Source organism: Dendrobium catenatum, unplaced genomic scaffold (genome assembly GCF_001605985.2).
Source record: "Dendrobium catenatum unplaced genomic scaffold, ASM160598v2 fragScaff_scaffold_1645, whole genome shotgun sequence".
Classification (NCBI taxonomy): domain Eukaryota; kingdom Viridiplantae; phylum Streptophyta; class Magnoliopsida; order Asparagales; family Orchidaceae; genus Dendrobium; species Dendrobium catenatum.
This window is the reverse complement of record NW_021320107.1, coordinates 376,852-399,519: the sequence shown is the minus strand read 5'-3', so window position 1 is coordinate 399,519 and position 22,668 is coordinate 376,852.

Sequence of the window (22,668 nt, the reverse complement as noted above, 5' to 3'; positions counted from 1 at the left end):
GTTTTGATGTGAATTCTCTTTCAAATTAATGTTTAATTATTTTAAATACAAAAATCATTCTAAAAGGAAAAATACTTAATAATGTTTATATGCTTGATTTGGGTTACATTGATATTTTTTATAATACTTTTTGCTTGTAAACTATTATGAATGAATCATGGCTATAACATAGGTGATATGACATGCTAGTATGAAAACCCTTAGGAAACTTACCATGCAAGATCTAATTAGAGGCATTCATAAGTTAGATCTCTAAGGATCATCTGTGTGATGCCTATCAATTAGGAAAGCAAACTAGTTCTTCATTTCATTCTATTAAAAATATCATTAACACTAGACCACTATAGATTCAACCTATAGATTTATTTAGACCCATTATTACAGCCAGTCTAGGTGATAAGAATTTTGAATTTATGATAGTAGATGACTACTCTAGATTCACATGTGTTAGATTCTTAATACATAAGAGTGTGTCATTTGATGAGTTTAAAATTTTATCCACTTAAATTCAGAGGAAGTTAGGATGTTTGATCTCAACAATTCATCGAGATCATGGGGGAGAGTTTGAGAATAAAAATTTTGAATTATTTTGTAAAAATTTGTGATTGATCATAATTTTTGTCCCTAGTATATCATAATAAAATAACATAGATGAAAGGAAGATTATGACACTTGTAGAGATTGTTAGGGAAATGTTAGCAAAATATATCCTATATAAATATTTTTAGATAGAGGCGGTGAATATTACTTACTATATATAGAATAGGTTAAATATTAGTTCCAAGCTAAATAAGACACCATATGTAGTACTTAAGGTAGAACACGAACCTTATCACATTTACATATTTTAATGGTAAATACTTTATGCTTGTGAATGTTAAATCTCATTTAGAAAAGTGTGATTCTAAGGAAGATGAAGGCGTTTTATTAAGTTAATCCTTAATAGGTAAAGCCAATAGAGTCTTCAGCAAAAGAACCTTAGTCATAGAGGAAATTGCCCATATGGTATTTTATGACTCGGATAGATTAGTTAAGACTGGAATAGATAATGATGATAAATTTGAGATTACCCTTGGAGTAGAAAGTATTAACCTATGAAATAGAGAAGAACCTTAGGACCGTTTTCCTAGAGATTGGAGATATTCTTCTGGTCACCCTAGAGAGTTTATCTTTGGAGATCCATCTTCAAGGGTTAGAACCAGGTAAGGTCTTAGGAAAGAAGTTAGTCATACTACATTCATTTCTTTGATAGAACCAACTACTGTAGATCATGGGCTATATTGGAGGAGCACTGCCAACTATCATAAACTCCCTATGCACTCCTGATGACCTCCCACTGAAATTTCTTCTAGTTAAAGTAGTTAATCTCTTATTAATATTTCTAGATGGAACCACTGCTGATAATTACCTCTTACTTCCTCAAACCTTGATTCTACCCTCTAGTGCATTCTAGGGACCCTTTGCCATCCCGTGACTAGACTGGTCACAATGAAAACACCTACTAGAATGTCTCATACCATAATATCCACATATCAAAACGTTATAAATAGACACAATTCCACTTGTATTAATAAAAATTATAAGCCCTTCTTTTTTAGATTCTACACCACCAAACTTAGGCTTATTCTCACAGACTTTACTCCTAGAGGTCTCCCCTCTAAATCCACTCCTACTCTTATCCCACCTCTAATGAGTGGACATTAGATAATTCTCCACTAACCTAGCTCACCCCGCTAGCTCCAAAAAGTCTTAGATATGAATTGGTACCAGTAGATGCCCCAAACTATCCCTCAACCCTCTCAAAAAGTTAAAACACTTCTCTTCTAAAGTACTAACTAACTGAGGGATTATCTAGCGAAGGTTCTAAGCTCTGCTTCATACCGTACTATGTACTTACTTCCCTGAGTTAGCCTCAACAACTATTCCTTTATCTTCTACCTCATAAATGGCTATACAAATTGCATCAACAAATCTGGTGTTACTATAAGGCTAGTATTATGAAATGTAGTAGTTCAAAAACTTTTTTTCAATTGCTTCTTCTAGGTCTTTGGGATCATTTTCAACAACCCTTTTAACTATTCAAAACAAATAGGTTTCAATAACAAATTAAACAACTTATAGATAATCATGCAGAATTTAATATTAAACTACCTAAAATCTTTCTCTTCTAAACTTACAAATAATTTCTCACAGCTCTGATAGTAATCAAATTCCTCCCAAATGTTGTTCTGATAGCATTTTGAAACACTCGCATAACTAAGGAAGGGATATAACCTACAAATTTCTCAACCACTAATCATATTTTTTCACTCTCAGAGCCATCTAGCTATAAATAAAATAAAATAAAATAAAATACATTAAAATATACATGAACTCCGCTACATATTTTCATTTCACTCATGTTTTGAAATAATAGCTCATAACATGATGATTTTAACTAAATAACTAAATAAATTTTAAACTAACAAAATAATGTGCACCTTGCAGGCACAAAAACTTTTGCTCCCTATCATAACTAACTTACTTAGCAAGACCCTTCACATTTCCTAAAATATTTTAAATAAAATGAAAATATATAGAGGAGTTTACCTTCGAGTATGTTTAATATTTTGGAATCTTCAAGTGTGTTTAAGACATCTAGTTGTACAAAAATTTCCCAAATTTTAGATACCTACTCAAAGATTCCAAAATATTACTAATTCACTGAGATTGTATAAAATTAATTTAACATATTTTATTAACTATACCAAAATTTGGAAGTGGCAACATTAATCCCAAATTTTCAAAAATTCACATAGACTAAACCAACCGATAAAAATTTGTATCATTATGGTCAACTAATTCAAAATAGAATGTAGACTGTTATGCTACAAAATTATTTAGTGAAACTTAATCCAAATGTAAGAAAAACTTATTTTAAAGCATATATTTTTTATAGAAACTTTAGAATTGAAATAAGAAATAGAGCATAGGTTTCCTACATCGAGCCAAAAAAAAATTCTTGACTAATTCAATGGACAACTTCTAAGGTCTGGCCTCCAAACCATTTCCTCTTCTTTCTCTCCTTTTTTCCTTCTACTCTTCTTCTCTTCTCTTGAAAGGATGGTGAGGCGAGGAATTATTCTTAATAAATGGATTAAGATATTTATTATTTAAAAGCAATAATTTTTATCTAGTGGTTCGTGCACACCATTCCACCATTGCAGCACCCCAAAGTATCTTTTATATTCTCCCAAAATCTCATGAACAGTTAAATGAGACACAATGATGGTGCCTCTCAATGCCACAACACCACCACAAAACTTGTCCCTAATAGAGAGCAAAATGTTGCAGCACCATAATCCTCAGCATCGTGATGCTCCTCTAAGCACTTTGGTGACTTGCATTCTCTCTCTCCTAGTTGAAATTTTGGACTTCTTGAGTTAATTTTGTACCCTTTAACTTAAAATAAATAATCAAACTTAGAGTAAATCGATTACCTATATTTTAGGATGGTGGGTGTTTCATCATTAATGCTTAAAGATGAATTTTAGAGGTTAATGAGAGTGTTTATGACCATCATGGGGTCTAAACACCCTGACAGAGTATGAATACAAGGATTTGTTATCATGTTAATCCAATATTTTTCTTAAAGTAACACTAGTCTAGGCAGAAATAGTCCTAATAATACTTTTACCCTAGTTATAAGATTTGAGGAGCAGATGCAGACACTACACAATAAGATAAGATACTTCATGCAACATTTTCAGAGACATTCCACCTCTAAGAAGCTTAATTAATAATTAGATATATTTGTTTAAAGTCACTTATTTTATTATTATTTATAGATGGTTTCTAAAGTATTATTAGAGAGGAAATGATCAGTTATAGGTTAAATGATATTCTAAGTGAAAGAGAAGGAAAAGATGATTAATAGAAATGGGAAGCTTGAGATTTTTCTTTTATATGTATGTGGTGCTATGTTGTAATTTTATAAGGGACACGATATTTATATATTCCTATACACACACACACACACACAGATAAGACAATATGGATTTTATTTTGTTACTATTACAAACCTTATTGTTAATTCTAATTCATTATTTATTGTTCACATTTCAAGAAAGCATTTTATTAAATTAATTTGTTATTTTATGATATGTGGATTCTTAAGTTTCCATGGTTGTAATAGGTTTACCTATAACATAAACATATAGAAGAAAACCATGCTTCCATGACTTCATTCATTTTATTAAACATAAAGCCAAAGTTTTAATAAGATTTTAAAAGTCTAAAAATGTAGTAAAAGTGAAAGGTGGCAAGGACATTATCCACCTCTAATAAATTTATACTTAACATAAATGTATGTTTTATAAAATCGACTTTATATTTATTTTTACATTGCTAATTTTCAATTCATTATAAATTAAATCGTTAAGGCTAAGAGTTTGCAGTCAGAAAAATAATACTTATTAGTATCACTTTTAAAGCACCATCCTTTTGGTGTCATATCGTCAAAGGGACCTTTTTTTTTTTGGATATTTAGGCCAATTAAGTCAAACTCACACACACATCATATACAACTCGAGCCCAGAACCTCTTAGTTGGTAGTCAAAGATCCTAACCAAAAGATAAAGGGACATGAATAAGCTATCTATTCATAAAAATGACTACAAATAAACAAATATATTAGATAAGTTACTCAACTTTTCTAGAGCTAGTTGATGATTATTTAATTAATGAATGAACCCTTTTATAAATTTACTAAATTAATAAATTAATAAGGTTGAGAAGTTTGTTGTTCTTCAATGGCCTTTTCTTAGCATAAAATGAAGGTATAGCCTGATTTCATTCATACCAAAGAAAATAATTGAGTGAAACATTAAAAAAAATCTCTAATGAAGGAAACAACATGAGACTAACAATAATTAAACCAAAACCTTGATCCTAAAATTTAAATAGAGAATTTAAAAAAAAAAGTAAGAAAGAAAAATTGTACTCATGAGCCCAAGAATTCTACCATTTGCGAAATTCCTTCCTCTAGCTTGAGCCCTTACCAAAATAAACACATTTGATTGCAAAAATAAAAAAGACTTTCTAGGAAGTGTCATACGTTGTAGTATTGGATAGAGGTGGGTGAAAGACATTTGATTGGACTAGCATGAAAGTTTGTGAGGGGTGTTAAGCCCTAAAGAACTAGCCCGAGGCTAACTAAGAGGGGGTGAATTATTATTTTAAAAATTTCCAAACAAAAAGAAAATCTTTTTGAAATCTTTTTAAGTATTTTAAAAACAACAAATTAAGTGGAAGTAACACTAATTTAATAATAACAAAATTTTAAGATTTCAACAACAAAATAAATAACGGAGAATTGTGAAAATAAAATGCAATAAAAAGTAATAAGAAGAATACATAATATTTTATAATAGTTCGATCAAATCTGACCTACGTCCACTCCTTGGAGACTCCCTCTCCAAGTATTACACTAAACTGAAGTGACTCTCCTTTTTCTCCCATAGTAAGGTAGAGAGGCCTGTATAAAATCTTTCCATCGACACAGTGAGGAAGAGAACCTTGAATCCTTTTACTCTCTCCTAGAGTAGGCAGATAAACCTGGAATCCTTTTACTCCCTCCTGGAGTAGGCAGAGATCCTGAATTTAATGTTGAAGATGATCTCCCTAGAGCCACCAACGAACCAATGGAGCAACTCAAAGAAGAAAATGAACACCTTGCTTGGAGCAACCTTTATGATTCCCTCATAAACGCCCCCTCATAAGGATCTCTCTTGCTCAAGCTCTACCTCTTCCTTCTCAAAGCTCCCTCTTAGATCACCTCCATGGCAAAAGTTTAATCCAAGGGTTAATACCATTACTTAAATAGAGAGCCTCCAAAAAAAGTCCTAATTTTTAATTTTGCACAACTGATCATCCAAGATGATACGATTAGTATTAAACAACCCTACCATCAAGGATGATCACCTTTGCTCTGTACGATTAGTACAAGTATTTATACAGATTGTCCAGAATGATCTTTTGATCGTCCAAGATGATTAGTTTAACATACCATATTGATCATCCAGTATGACAATGGATGATGGGTGGTGATCTCCATATCATCCTAAAAATGTCTTAGAATATCCAGGAGGATCCTTCTAGATGATTAAAGTAAAGTTATAACTTTTCTCCTTGGATGATAGGGGGTCATCTTATAAAATATATAAGATCATCCAGTACAATCCAATTGGATCGTCCTGTATAATTAGATTATTCAATTTAACCATAATTACTCTCATAATCACCAGATCAATTTAAGTATGATTATTATAAATCATTCAGGATGATGCATCATCCTATATGATTAGAATAAAATTTAAAAATTAAAACATTACCTAAATTGTGATTGCTGGCTATTTTCATCATTTAAGCTGATCGCCCTGGATATTATGGATCATCCATTATGATTAGTTTAATAACTTATAATTAGCCAAATGCCCTAATCATAATTTTTTTTATTTTTAACTAATTGTCCATGACATTCTTAGCTCGTCCTATACGATTTGGTCAAAAAATTAAAAAATCTCTAACTCACCAAATTTCTCCCCCTGAGTGTGTGTGTTTAAGATTACTTAGCTTGGGATCCACCATATTCAAGATTTGACTCAAGAAAGGTATACATTGATATAAAATTATAAGTAGACTCAACCCTAAATTACCCGATCTTGAGCTGATTTGCATTACAAGTGAACTTTATGGACCTGAAAGATTAGCAAGCAAGGCAAAAAATAATTCAATAATAGAAGTGGTAAAGAAACAATAATATTTTTTATGATCAAATCAAAGTATTTAAATTCAGATTCACAATAATCTTCCCTTTTTTATGATGGCAAACATTGTTATTTAAAATTTTAGAACAAAATAATTTTTATTATTTTTTTTTAAATTAAATAAAGAAACAAAAAAAATGAAACATAAAAAGCAACAATAGTAAAACAAGATAGAATCCACTAAAGATAAAAGCAAACAACCCAACAACTATTCCTCCTTTTGGCATCACAAAAAGAGGAAATAAGAAAAATATCACATGAAACAAAAAACATAAAAGAGAACCAATACAAACATAGAACCAAACACTAACAAACTAGTAGAAAGAGGAACCCTGGTCAGGTGAAGGTGGTGGTGGTGGCTACTGAAAGAATTAGTTTAGGGAAGAAAACTGCTCCCCAAACTAGGCCATATCCTGGGCATGTTGTTGCTGCTACTAGGTTACATATACCTCAAACTGAGCAACGTCCTGATCATGTTCTTGCTGCTACTCCATAACATATGACTCAAATATGGCTTCCCACTAGTAAAACCTTTGAATAAGCTCATCAATATGGGAGTGTTGGTGGATAGGGTCAGGAGCAGTTATATATCCTTCCTCTTTTGTTGCAACCCCATCATGCATAGGGTGATGACAAGTACTATGAAGAATGTGGAATGAGCTATTTGAATAGAAAATATGGAGGTGATCAGAATGGCTTGGATACTAAAGATTGTACTTGGATTCAAGAACATAGGAAGTGATATGTTCTAAGGCCATATTTGGCTTTCTTTTGTGGCAAGGATCCCTAATGCCTGTTAGATTTTTAATGTATTGAAATATAAGATCAAAGGCATTCATGTATCAATGATGTATTATGTAATAGGTGGTAAGTGACAGGATGAGGGGTAATATAGATCTGATTCTCAGCTTTAGGGATAATGGAGGTGCAAAGGATGTGCTGGATGGTTCGGACATTTTTCACTAAGGAACTTATTGTAGAGTCATGGAGATGGTAATTTCTTTCTCGAAGAAGGATATTGAAAGGGCCTCAATTAAATTTAGGATCTAAGGCTAAACAATGAAGTTTATTGCTAGTGGTGGAAAGGTGGTGAAATTCATAAAATTCTTGATATGTTATTTCAACAGGGCATCAATTAACATAAGATTATAGTGCAGTATAATCAGAATTTAGACGGAGAATCACAAAAAATTTTTAAAAAGCATTTCAAAATTGAAGGTGAAAGTAATTGTAAGCATGAATCTAAGAGTGGTGTGGGAAAATATGTCTAATAGCTGAAAATTTAACACTCCTGATTGATAACCTTCGAGGGATTAGTCCCTACAGACTTATAGTGAGTATAAGAAGCCTTATCAACTGCTTCAAAAAAATGATAATCGACAACACTCCTGGGAGAGTTGCTAATGAAGGCACAAGATCTCTTACCACCTGCCATAGTTAAAAAAAATGAAAGCTCGAATGAGGAAGAAGGGATTTGAATAGTTTGGTGTGAATGAAACCTTGAATTCGGGCTTATTTAAATAAAGTCAGGAATATCATCCAGGACAATCATGGGATCATCCATGACGATTAGGCACAATAATCTCATCCATATGATCAGACAAAAAATTTTATCATATCATCCATGATGATCAGGTATCGTGCTGGATGATTAGACATAGGACAATCATCCCGAGGAGTCATGTTGTACAACTGTTGAATAAAGTGATCATCTAGGACGAATATGTGGATCATCTGAAATTATGCCTAATAATGGATTAGCCTAATAGCATTCAAATTTTCCAACTGCTTCTTCCATATGGATCATCCAGTACAATGGAGGAATCATACGAGACAATCACCAATAATTGGTTCATATCAATCGTTAAATGTGTTGTGTTCGGAGAGATGTATTTTTTGTTCAAATCGTATAGGACGATGTGGATCATCGTGGATGATGTGAACAAAATAAAAAAAATTTAAGATATGCAAAGTGATGAGGAGTTTTTCAAAAAAATAAAATAAAATACAGATTAAAACTAGACATAAATCAAATTTAAAAGAACAATTTTTTTAATCGATCAACACTAGAAAATGATAAATTTCCCTTGTAATTGGATTAAAAATTAGCAAGAAATGAATTAGAAATATCAAAATCCAAAAATGGTATAACAATCAATCTTATTAACCCTAGCTCAGACTCCTTACATGATAAAAATCTTTTGAAAACAAAAATCTAACTCAGAAAAGAAATCATATAAGAAAAATGATATATTCAAAACCTCATTTTAGAAAAATATCTGATATAATAATATAGCAAGGTAATTAATCAAAATTATGAGTTTAAAAAATCAAGTGTTTGAAGATATCAAGTGGCACATGAATTCTTCTAAGATTTAAAGGTTTGAAATAGATAGAGCCTATTTCTTTGTGGGCTCATTTTGTGCCTCTTGTTAGTTCTTTGGCGCACTTTCCACATCTTCTAATTTTTCATACACTTTGTGTATCTTTTAATTATTTGGCAATCATTATGCATCTTTCAATTTCCTTTTGGGCTCATTTTGTGCCTCTTATCATTTTTTGCGAGCTAGCTCCCTTTCAATACCTTTAAAGACTCTTAGTTGTGAGAATATCTTCTAGATATAAGAGAAGAAAAACTCTCACTAATATAATGAAGAATAAACCATAAATCAAAATTATATTCATATGATAAATGCAACAACCTGATCAAGAAAACTTGACAGTAATTTAATTACTTTGAATATTATTCATATGAAATAGATTACTATAAGAAGATAAAAAAGATCTCAATTTCAAAGTCCTACTTTTAATTTGAAATAGATTTATGCCTAAAAAAAATACATCACTAAAGGAGTTAGAAGAAGAGATACAATCAACGATGTTTCTTCATTTAACTGATTTTGGGAGGTCAATTACTGTTTACAAATTTTCAAAAACAAAAGTAAGATAAAAATGTCATTTAAGAAATCAATACTAGTAGTGACCATTAATTTGATTCCAAAAAAATTGAAGAAAAAAAATAACAAAAAGAAAGATAGAAAACATAAGTATATAAACAGAAAAAAGATATGCAAATAAAAACAAAAGAAAAATTAGAAAATAGAAAGCAGCAAGTTCAAGCATTAATATCTATGACACCTAATCTAGTTCTTATGATGCTGAAAGTTTTAAAGCCTAGTGGTTTACTAAACATAACTGCAAGTTGGTTTTGAGTGGATACATGGTGTAGCTGTATGTCTGTTTTAGTAATATAGTCCATAATGAAGTGATGCCTTATGTCAAAGTATTTGGTCCTAGAGTGTTGGTTTGGGTTCTTTGAAATACAGATGGCACTTGTGTTATCATAAAAGATTGAGATTATGTCTACAAGTAAACCTAAATCTAGAATTTATTACTTTAACTAGAGGACTTGGGCCACACAACTTCTTAAGGTAATATACTCAACTTCAGCACTGGGGGCAACTGAGTTCTATTTTCTACTAGACCAGGAGACTAAGGACTGACTAATGAATTGACATATTTCAGAAGTACTTTTTCTATCAACTCTACATCCCACAAAATTTGAATCAGAATATCCTATGATTTTAAAAGAGGTGATATGCCTATGATACTAAATTATTAAGTTAGGGGTTCCTAAGAGGAAGCTAAGGATTATTTTAACAAGAGTCAAGTGAGACTCTTTTGGATTAGCCTGAAATCTAGCACAGAGATAAACACTAAACATAATATCAGGTCTGCTAGTATTTAAGTAAAGAAGTGATCCAATTATTCTTCTGTATTTCTTTTAACTAATAAATTTTCCATTTGAATCCTTGTCTAACTGAACAGTGAAACTCATGGGAGTATTAATTGGCTTGGCTTTATCCATCTCATATTTCTTAAGAAAGTCTTTAATATATTTTGATTAACTAAGAAAAGTTTATAATCCTTTTGTCTTATGCTAAACCCAAAAAAGTATGTCAATTCTCTCATCAAACTCATCTCAAATTCCTTACTCATTATTTTTTAAAAATTCATCACAAAGATTTTTATCATAAGATCTAAACATAATATCATCAATATAAATTTGGACAATGAGTAATTCGTCTCTTATTTTTTTCAAAATAGGGTGGTGTCTACACTCCCCTAAATAAATCTTTCTAGTAGGAATGTGCTTAGCCTTTCATACCATGCCTTGGGTGTTTATTTTAGTCCATACAATACCTTTTTTAATTTGAACACATGATTGGAAAATTGTGAATTTTCAAAGCCTGGGGTTTATTAAAAGTACACATCTTCCTTTATCACTCCATTTAGAAAGACACTCATATTATCCATTTGATACTATTTGAATCCCTTAAAATAAAAAAAGGCTAGTAGCACTATAATAGCTTCCAATCTAGCTACAGGGGCAAAAGTCTCTTCAAAATCAATTAATTCTATTTGATTATACCCCTTAGCCACCAATTTTTCCTTATTCCTCACTACTACTCTAGAATCATTCATTTTATTTTTTAAAAAACCCATTTTGTTCAAACCACACTCTGGTCCTTAAGCCTTTTAACTAGCTTCTAAACATTATTTCTTACAAATTGATTCATTTTTTCTTGCATGGCTAAGATCTAGAATTCATCGAATAAGGCTTGATTTAGGTTGATGGGTTTAGTCATCGAAAAGAAGGTAGAGTGGTTCACCTTTTTCTAAGTTTGTGGCTAGTTCTAACACCTTCAGATGGGTCTCCTAAGATAAATTCTTTATGATGACTAGAATAATATCTCCATTCTCTAGGCAAAGTGTTTTCACACATTATCCTTTCCTCCAGATTTGTAGATTCCAATCCTAGGATTACTTCAACAACCTTCTCTTCTTCTACCCTAGACCTTCTATAATTATCAGATTCATCAAACACAACATGAGTGGTTTCCTTAATTATCAGTGTTCTTTTATAGAAGACTCTATAGGATTTCCCAACACTTGAGTAACCTAGGAACACTCCATCATTAGATTTTGGGTCAAACTTTCCAAGTTGAGAGATCCCATTATTCAGAATGAACACTTTACATCTAAAGATTTAGAGGAGATAGAGGTTGGGTGTCCTACCCTTCAAAATTTCATAAGGTGTCTTATTTAGTTTGGATCTAACATTCACCCTATTTAGAACATAATAGTTTGTATTCATCGCTTCTACCCAACAGTATTTAGAAGTGAGTGGCTCTAACAGCTTTTACTAGGGTCCTTTTCTTTCTTTCAACTACCCCGTTCTACTGAGGGGTCCTAAGAGCTAAAAAGTTGTAATATATCCCTTACTCCTTACAGAAAGATTCAAATTTTTTATTCTCAAATTCTCCATTGTGATCGCTATGAATGGTTAGAATTTCATGACCTAGCTTCCTCTGAATTCAATTAGAAATTCACTTAAACTCCTCAAATGATCATTTTTATAAGATAGGAATCTAACCCAATTAAACCTCGAATAATCATGAACAATCACATACTCAAAGACTTTCCCTCCTAAGCTTGTAGTGCTAACAGGTCCAAAGAGATCCATGTGTAGGACTTCTAAGGGTTTGCTAGTGTTTATGTCTTTGATTAAGTGGAATGAGGATTTGACTTATTTCCCTAATTGACAATCATCGCACAGGTGATCTTTTGTGAATTCTAGTTTGGGAATCCCTGTCACTAAGTCTTTTTGGCTGATTTTTCTAAGATTTCTCATACTTGCATGACACAATCTCTTATGTCATAACCAAGATTCATCTGCAACAGTTTTTAAGCAAAGTGCAATGTCAGATTTAATATAATTTAGATCAAGCATGTAGACATTATTGATTATCCTTCCCTGCAAAATAGTTTTATCATTTAAGCTTATTATACAACTGATAGATAAGAATTTGATGTTAAAGCCTTATCATAGAGTTGGCTATTGCTGAGCAGGTTATGTTTCAAGCCATCTACCAGTAAAATATTTTTAATAATGAAATTTTTAGAGTTGACAATTATACCTGACCCCACCACTCCTTTGTGGTGTTATCTCTAAGTGTTACCTTACCTCCTGCCCTGGCCTCCAGTAAAATGAATTGATTTGTATCTCTAATCATACGCCTTGAGCATCTGTTGTCCAAATATCATATGCTCTCATGAGGCCTTGTGTGAGAGCACGCCTATAAAATTATCAGATGTTAGATTTAGGAACCCAAATAGGTTTGGGTCCCTTCTTATGAAATGAAGAATAAAATACATGCTATGCTATAAATTTTGAATTTTTGGTCTATATACCAAATGTGTTCTATGATGAATAGTGTAATTATGGGAGATATGTCCTAATATGCCACAAGAAAAACATTTAAGACCAGGAAAGATTTATTAATCTATTCAAGTTATGGTGTCTCTTCCTAGGTTTGAATGATGCATGCTGATCTGATGAATTGTGAAACTCAAGCATTATGGGTGGTTTTTTATTTCTTTGAAAGTAGTTAACTTAGCTTCTAAAAAATTCTTTGTATTTTTTAGAAATGACTTTTCTATTTTCAAAGCATGATCCCTACTATCTAAATCAGTTGCAAGAGTATGTAAGTCCTTATATGCAATTTCTAGTTCAACATGTAAACTTTTTACAAAATCATGCTCATTGTTAAATCCTGATGCTTTTTATTCAGTTCATCAATTTAAGTCATATGATTACTATCTAAAGTGGAATGATCTTTTCTCAGGCATTCATGCTCTTTTCTCAGGCATTCATGCTCTTTCTATAAAGTTAAAAAAGTAGTTTTAAGACTAGCGTGTAATTTCTTGAGCTTCCTATATGAAGAATGAATTATTTCAAAATCTTCAAATAATTGATCACAAGTAAGCTCACATACCTCTTCTTGCTCAGAGTGATCATGATGTTCATCAGCCATTAAGCACTGGCTTCTTACCTCCTCTTCTGCTTTAGTTTTAGAGGAGTTAAATGCTGAGTCCATCTAAAAAGCCTTTTAGATCCTTTTCTTTTCCTTCTTGAACTTAGGTTTTTCCTCGTCCTTCTCCTTATTTGGGTAAGCTTTTAGAGTTGGGAAATCAGACTTCAGATGCCCTAGCTTCCTGTATTCAAAATATATAACTTCATAATACACTTTAGAATTTATAATTTTTTTACCTTTATTCCATTTCTGATGATGGTTTTTCTTTTTCCTTAAGAAACTCTTGAATTACCTAGTAATCAAAGAAATGCCATCATTTTTAGAATTAGAAACATAAGTGTTAGAATCATTAGCCTTTAAGGCTACAGTTTTCTCATTCTTCTTTTCACGTGCATCAAGCTTCCTTTGGTTCACTCCTTGTTCATAAGCAATAAGTGATACAAGTAAGTTATTGATTGAATAAATATTTAAATCTTTAGATTCAATAATGGCAATAATTGTTGCATCAATGAAATATGGTAAATATCTTAAAATCTTTTTAAATTTTTTATAGTTTGTGAGTTCTTTTCTTAAGGCAAGCATGGATGTAATAATTTGTGTAAACCTAGTATACATCTTAGAAATTGATTCGCTAGGTTTCATGCAAAAAAAATTCATAATCATGTAAAAGAATGTTCATCCTAAATTATTTAACATCATTTATGCATTCATATGTTATGTATAATCTATTCCAAATTTCTTTTCCAGTGAAATAAGTGGAAACACGCATATAGTCTTCAGATTTTATGGCACAAAAAAAATAGTTCAAGTATTTTGCATTCAATTATGCTAGATCTCTATCATCAATATTCCATTCAGTAAAAGTTATTTTAGTTTTAATATCATTTACTAATCTAAAGGATGTAAAATAATTATCTTTAACAAGCATCCATATGTGATAATAAATTGACTGTAAAAAGGTGGACATGCAAGTTTTCCAAGAATCAAATGAAATATTATCAAAAAGAGGTGGTCTAGTAATTGAATAATCTTTCGTGGTGTTTTTATTTCTAAAGTTAGCCATGGATCAAAATTCCAAATTTTTTTAAAACTTGATTTTATGAATCTCGCTCTGATACCACTTGAAAGTTCTTGAGGGGTGTTAAACCCTAAAAAACTAGCCTGAGGCTAACCAAGAGGGGGGTGAATTTGTTATTTAAAAATTTTCTTATAAAAAAGATCTTCTTAAAATCTTTTTGAGTATTTTAAAAACAATAATTTAAGCGGAATTAAAACTAATTTAATAATAACAAAGATTTGAGATTTCGACCACAAAATAAGTCATAGAGAATTACATAAATAAAATGCGATAAAAAGTAATAAGAAATAACACATCAAATTTTATAATGGTTCATTCAAATCTGACCTACATCACTCCTTGGAGACTCCCTTTTCAAGTATTGCACTAAACTGAAGTGATTCTCCTTTTTCTCCCACAATAAGGCGGAGAAGCCTATACAAAATCTTTCCACCAACATGGTGAGGTAGAGAACCTTGAATCCTTTCACTCTCTCTTGGAGTAAGAAAAAAATCCAGAAATCCTTTTACTCCCTCTTGGAGTATGTAGAGAACCTGAATCTAATGTTGAAGATGATCTCCTTGGAGCTACCATAGAACTAGTGGAGCAACTCGAAGAAGACGACAAATATCTTGTTTGGAGCATCCTTTGTGATTCTCTCACAAACTCTCTCACACAAGGATCTCTCTCTCTCTCTAGCTCTCCCTCTTTCTTCTAAAAGCTCCCTCTTGGATCACCTCCACAGCAAAAGATAAACCCAAGGGTTAATACCATTGCTTAAATAGAGAACCTCCAAAAGAAGCCCTAATTTTTAATTTTGCATAATTGATCATCCAGGACGATCGATAGATCATCATGATGATTAGTACAAAATAGTCCTACCAGCCAGGATGATCACCTTTGTTCTGTACAATCAGTATAAGTATTTATACAGATCGTTATGGATGATCTTTCGATCATCCGGGATGATTAGTTCAACATACCACATTGATTGTCCAGTATAATATTGGACGATAGGTGGCGATCTCCATATCATCCTGAAATTGTCTCGGGACATCCAAGATGATCCTCTTGGATGATTAGAGTAAAGTTATGGTTTTTCACTTGGGCGATAGGGAATCGTCCTATGAAATATACAAGATTGTCAAATACGATTCAATTAGATCATCCTAAATAATTTGATTGAATAATTTAACCATAATTACTCTCCTAATCACTAGATCAATTTAGGTATGATTATTATAAATCATCCAGGATGATGTATATCATCTTGTAAAATTAGAACAAAATTTGAAAATTAAAACATTACCTAATTTGTGATTGGTAGATGTTTTCATCATTTAAGCTAGTCATCCTAGACGATATGGATGTCTAATCTAAGCCTATTATGTCAGATAGTTAAGAAATAAATAGATATTAATAGTTAAAATTCATTAGATAACTAGAACTGAGTGAGAAGCTACAGAATTAGTGTTCATAACCAGCTAAGCTGTTATAGCTCATTATAGTTTTACTTATGGTTTTCAGGATTTGGAAAAGGGAAGGATAATGTTAATTAGCACTTAAAGATTTTATCTGAGTCTATAAGTATTTTATAGTTTTAATTTTTTGTGTATTCATGTCTAACATTCATTATATTTTACTCTACTCTTTATTCTAAAGCAATATACTATAGATCATTTATATATAATGTAATAAAATGAAAGATATTTTATGGATGAGTTTCTTTTCACTACTCTGGATATTTTAGTAGCTATGTAGTATAATATTTATTTAAAATATATATTGGAAGAGAATTTGAAATATTTCTAAAACTATATCTTGGGATTTACCTATCACATCTCAACACAATATGACCTATCCTGATGGGTTAGATTATGACATATTGTATTCAATATTAATATTGAGCATCCTAACTATAACTGATAACTTTAAATGAGTAGTGCGCTCATCCTTAATGGTTTATTGAGTAGCACATAATAATTCATAAACTTTCAGTGCATTGATGTTAGGAGACTCCTCTATACATTTTTTTAATTCGGGACCTATTACATCAAAAACCATTCCTTCAAATGCCCTTATATTATGATCATCCTCAATTATTTTGGAAGTTATGGAGGGACAACATTGAGAGTTTGAATGTGACTCATACTCTCTATATGAGGTCCAAAACCAAGACCTTGGAAAATATTCTCTATGATATAAATCAAGTGTAATCTCATCAGGTGTAAGTTATTATTGATTTTATGCTTAGAGTAAGGACATCTAAACCTATTATGTAATAAAAATGTAGATAGCTAATATGTCATGTGAAGAAAATATTCAACTCCCCTTAACAAATTCATTTATTAGTGACTTTCTTCTCAATAATAATTTATTACACATTCATCATCCCTGACTTTAAATTTTCATGTATAACTTGATCTAAAAATGTAAAAAGAAAAAAAATTAATAGATGATGTGTTATAGATGTAGTTATTTGTTGTAGCCTAGGTTTAGTACATTGAAGCCAGAAACCCTAAATTAGGATTTTAGTCATAAAGGGTTTCTACAAGGCCTAGCCTTATTAATTTTAATCTTGGTCAAATCCTACATTCTTGAACCCTAAATTCCCTTATTCCAAAAACCTATAAAGCCTAAATACCCTTCCTAACACTCTTAAGGAGATTTACATACATGTTAAGGCCATCACCTATAGTGCTAAACTTAGGCTACATCAAATAATGAGTAATTAAAATGCAATATTATTTTTTTTAATTGCAATTAGTGAATCTAAAAATTTTATAAGGTATTTCAACATTATAATTATAAGCCTAAATCAAGTTCTAAGATCATTCAACATATAAATATGAAAAACTTAAATATAACTATAACTCATTTTTAATAAAATCTAAGAGATAAAATCTGAAAAAATATATTAAAATGAATAAACAGATGAAGTTTTATCTTTCAATTCTTGAAGGAATATAGCAAAATAGTCTAGAAATGGCCTTAAATGGTGTCAGGTGACAAAGAGGCTCAAAAGTGGGAGAGGAAGAAGAAAAAAATGTGAAATGGAAGAGGGAGGCAAGTTTGGGATGAAATATGGTCTTTTCTGACAAATTTTTTGATAGATTTTTCTGTCAAAAACTAAATAAATTTTTGACAAAAAAATTCTTCGAGGTCACCTAATTTTCAATAAATTTTTTGGCAGAAATTTTGTCAGTAAATGTTAGTTTTCCTGTAGCAGTTTCTAGGGAATAAACATATTATATATATATATATATATATATATTAAAGGGTTGGATTTTTTATATCGATATGGAGCCCAGAAAGACTGCATCAAGAACATGGTTATGCTATGAGATGAAACGGAAGTGTTTTATTTTCAATGCACTATAGGTTCTTTATTCTTTGATATTTGTGTTTCAAGTTGATAGTTTATGGAGAAAGAGAAATCTATATATTTCTAGCCTATGAAAATATGTGTTAAACTTGTTAGAAACATAAAAGATGTTCTTGTAGTGAAAGAATTCACTTATGTCACTTTTGAAAAGCTAAAGAGTTCGCCTCTAGTGAGAGATGTAGAGTTTTATATTAAAGTGGTTCTAGGTACATCTCTAATAGTGATGAATTCTTATAGAATTGCATTGAAGGAATTATAAGAATTTAAAATCTAATTGGAAGAGAAGTGAGATAAGGGATTCATCAGACTAAGTGGAACTCTATGGGTTACTAATGTATTATTAATGAAGAAGAAGAATAGGTCATTAAATATGTATATTGATTTTAGAGAATTGAATAAAATGTATTTTAAAAATAAATATCCACCACCCATGATTGATGATCTATTTGACTAGTAAAAATGTGTTTTAGTATTCTAGAAATTTGATTTAAGATATGGATATCATCAGTTGCGAGTGAGAGTTGATGTTGTGGCAAAGACGATATTAAGTACTCGATAACGATAGTATGAATTTTTAGCAATGCCATTTATAGTGACGAATACACTAGTTGTAATTATGGATTTGATGAATAAAGGGTTTAGGAAGTACTTAGATTAATTTATTATTATATTTATGTACAATATTATGGTGTATTCAAGAAATGAAAATGATCATGTGAAGCACTTAATGCTAACTCTAGAAACTCTGAGGTAGTATAAATTGCATGCAAAATTTTTAAAGTATGAGTTTTTGTTGAATCCCATTGTATTTTTGGGGCACATTATAATCAAGAAAGGAACATGTATATAGACCCCCAGAAGGTACAAATCGTGAAAGATTTTACAAGGCCAATTTTATTATGAAAGGTTCACAATTTTTTAGGCATAGAAGATTATTATAAGAAGTTTATTGGAAGATTTTTTTTAATTAAGATTCCTCTATTGAGATTAACTTAGATGGCTATGATATTTGATTGGACAATAGAGTGTGAAGCTAGATTTTAAAAGTTGAAAGAGTGTTTGGTGTTAGCCTTTATGGTGACTATTTCATCCGATATTGAAGGATTTTAGGTGTAGAGTGGTGTTTCATTAAAGGAATTAGGATTTATATTTTAATTGAATGGAAAGGTAGATGTTTATGCTTCTAGACAGTTGAATAAAAATATGAGAAGAATTATCCAAATCATGATCTTAAATTAGCAACAATTGTATTTTCATCAAAAATCTAGAGACATTATCCGTATGGGGTAAAATGTAAGGTTTATGCAGACCACGAAAGTTTAAAATATATATTTACTCAAAAAATTTTGAATTTAAGGCAGGGATGGTGGTTTGAGTTAATCAAGGCTTATGATCTCAACATTATTTATCAAACTATAAAAGCCAGCCTGATTACTAATGCTCTAAGTGGGAAGTCTATCGAGGTACTAGTAAATCTGATCACTTCTAAGTAGGCTTTAATCTAAGAGATAAAAAGATTGGAGTTGAAGGTAGCACATTCATCTGATGTGTCTTCAGGAGTTATCTCTTAGATGATTATATATTAAGGAGGCTAGGAAAAAAAAAGATGATGAATATGTAAGATTAGTGGATCATATTGATCATATTCATTATAGAAGGCGGCCCTAGTTGCAAATAAAAGATTAGGGTAGATGGTTTTGTGGGTATTCAATCCATCCAAGCATTAGTAAGACGTATCAAGATTTAAATTTGATATTATCATTGCTATGATTGAAGAGGGGAGAAGCTAAATTTGTCTCCAAGTGTAAGACCTGTCAAATGGAGAAAGATAAACATTAGAGGCCTAATGGACTATTATAACCTTATCAATTTGAGAATGTAAGTGGGAAGAAATCACTATGAATTTGATATAAGTTTTTCAAGATTGAGAAAAGGGCATGATGATGTGTGGGTCATTATGAATAAACTGCATAAGTATGCTCATTTTTCTCCCCATGAAGCAGACAAACTCATTAGATAAGCTAGCACAACTGCATGTTAAAGATATTATTAAATTTCATAGGATATCCAAGGTTATCATTTTAGATTATGATGGTTTGTTTACATCTAAAATTTCAAAGGGTATTCAAGAAGGTATAGTGATAAAGTTGAATTTTAATATAGCCTTTCATCCTCAGATAGATGGATAGTAAAAAAAAGTTATTCATGTGCTTGAGGATCTGTTGAGGTTATGTATACTAGAATTTGGAGGAAGTTCGGAGGACTATATATATTCCTATGAATGAATTTTCTTATAATAAAAACTTCCAATCTAATATCGGTATGGCCTTTATGAAGCTCTGTATGGGAGAATGTGCAAAACTCCATTATCTTATATAGAAGTAGGGGAAATGAAGATGGTAGCTTTTGAATTGGTAGACAATGGCATAAAAAAGATGAGATTGATTAGAAGAAGATTGGAAGCAGTTCAACTTAGACAAAAGATACAAAGACACACAACATAAAGATATTGAATTCTAATTTAGTGATTTTATTTTTCTGAAAGTTGGCTACGTAAAAGGTGTAATCAAATTTAGGAAGGATAATAAATATGTCTAAGATTGGTCCTTTTGAATCAAAATTTAAAGAGTTGGAAAATCTACTTACAGGTTGATGTTACACAATCACATGTCAAATGTCCATGATGTGGTTCATGTGTGAGTGCTTATGAAGTGGTTTTCTAATCTTAAACAAGGAATTCCTGAAGAAGAAGAAGTTAAAGTACATCATAGTCTAACTTATAGGGAAGAGCCAAAGTTTCTCTTGGCCTTTAATGTGAAATAGTTAAGGAATAAGTAGATTCCTATGGTTAAGATCCAATGGAAGCAAGGGTCAGAAAGAGAAGCAACTTGGGAGAAAGATGCATAAATAAGGCAGTTATATCCAGACCCATTTTGTGTACCTATTTAGGTGTAAATGTTGATAATGATATTTTTTATAAAGAGGGGAAGATGTAATGTATGTTATTACATAACTGGAAAGAATTTTATAACCTCCCTTTACACATTTAATTTGGAGTTATTATAAATATAAATAAGGTTTAAAGTATGGAATTGAAGAAATGTTAAGTGTCCAAAAGGCCTTAAGAGCACTGCAACATTGGTTTGGATGGCGCTGAGCCTTCTTTTTGGAGAGAAAGAAAATCCTAAGCGCGGGATATAGAGCCTTGTGTCAATGATCTCTTTATCCAAAAGTATCTTGAATATTCTTGCCAGGCGCAGTGGCACATCATGTTAGAGTAATAAAATAAATTTTAATATATAAATATCCAAAGCTATTTTCAAAAACATATTCCTCATTTCATTTGGCTAGAGAAGGGTGAGTGGTGATGAGGAGAGAGAGAAAGAAGAGAAGGGATTTTGGAGGCCAAAGTATGAGATTCGTCCATAGAGTCTATTAAGGAAAAAAATCAATCTTGAGGTAGGCTCACAATACCCTATTTATGATTTCATTTTCAATGTTTGTATGAAAATGTATGGGATACCATGCGATTTTTAAAGTTAAAAAAAAAATCCCTGTGTGATTTCTGATATATTTTAGAATATTCTATTATGATCATATTAACTGTAAAAAAAAATAAAATTTTCATTGGTTGATTATGACATTTCTAGCATGGGTTATGGTTTATTAAAAGCCTTTAAATTATGTTTTAAAGGTTCCTTATGAATGATTTTTCAAATAATAAATATCACGTGTGTATGCAAATTATACATGTGTTACCTCTTGAAATATCATATTGGTGGCAATTCAAGCTTGTTTATGTTCATTTTAAGTGTTGAAATTTGATGTTAAACATACAAGTTATGCATGTGCATATCATGTCATGGTAGAAGTTCTAATGCTAGAGATGTTAAAGAGCACTATAAGTAATTTTACAAGGGCCCTCTATGTTATTGTTTCTATTTTTGACTCTATATGCCTTATACAGGTGTGAGAGGATTAAGGGAGCTGTAAGTGAAAGTGGTGTTGTAAGAGATATAAAGTATGGGTCTGCTCTATTTGCTTTATGCAGGTGGGCTAACCAGGGGAAACATAACTGGAAGTGGAGTTATAAGCAGGTATCAGAATATGCACATATCATGATTCATCTGTTGCATATTCTATTAATTGAAATTAATTCAAGTGTAAGGGATGCTTATATTAATAAGTATTCATTGATACTCCCTTGGAAGTACATATTAATGTCTACAATGTTCAATTTCAAATGAAAGGTTTTGAAATGTTAGTTATGATGACTGTTAAAGTTCAATTTGTGTATATATCATTCTTCGAATAATGTTAAACACTAAACATGAACAATCTAATGTCAATGTTTATAAGTGTTAAAGTTATTTTTTATTATAATTTTAAAAGTCATCTAAATCATTTAGTTGCAAAAATTATAAATATGGATATTTATTTCTATGATAGGATTTTGGGGTAGCATACTGAGCATCTTGTTGATCATTCTGTGAAGTATTTGCTCTTTCAGGAAAAGGAAAAGAATCAATTGAGTAGGAGTTT